Raw genomic sequence first — 616 nt, forward strand, 5'->3', positions numbered from 1 at the left:
GGGGGGAGAGAAAAAAAATGTTTGAAAAAGAAGAATAAATGGGGGAGAAAGGGGAGGGGATGGTGCGGGAGAGGGATGCAGGGATGCTCGGGGTCTGGGCTCGGTACATACAGAGCTGGTCGGTGCCGGAGCCGGTCAAGTGATTTTATTTTTAATATACTAGTGGCGGGGTGCGTTGGAGCTGAGGTCTCTACCTCTCTCGGGGAGCTTTGCTGAGAAAGCGCCTCTCTGGCAACTTTTTGACGCAAACTCTCCAACCAATGGCAGGGAGAGAGTGATTGACACATCTAAGCCAGGGGGAAAATAATAAAAACACACAACAGGGGGAGGAAAAAACAGGCCGCTGCTGTACCGGGGGGACAATCAAGCGAGAAATAACAGCCACCGAAATGACACGAGAATATACATTAAAAGAACCTGCTCGGTTTAAAAATATACATTATGGAGCGGAGCGTATGAAGTCATTGTCCGAATTTAATGGGATGGACGGCAGCGATGGCGTTAGCGTATTGCCCGGGGAAGGAGAGGAAGAGAGGGGGGGGACACAGCACAAAGCTGGGGGGTGTAGAATAATAGCAACAAAAGATATTAAAATATATAAGTAAATATTTGGGAA

The sequence above is a fragment of the Charadrius vociferus genome, unplaced genomic scaffold, assembly GCF_000708025.1.
Source record: "Charadrius vociferus isolate BGI_N301 unplaced genomic scaffold, ASM70802v2 scaffold49, whole genome shotgun sequence".
Lineage (NCBI taxonomy): Eukaryota > Metazoa > Chordata > Aves > Charadriiformes > Charadriidae > Charadrius > Charadrius vociferus.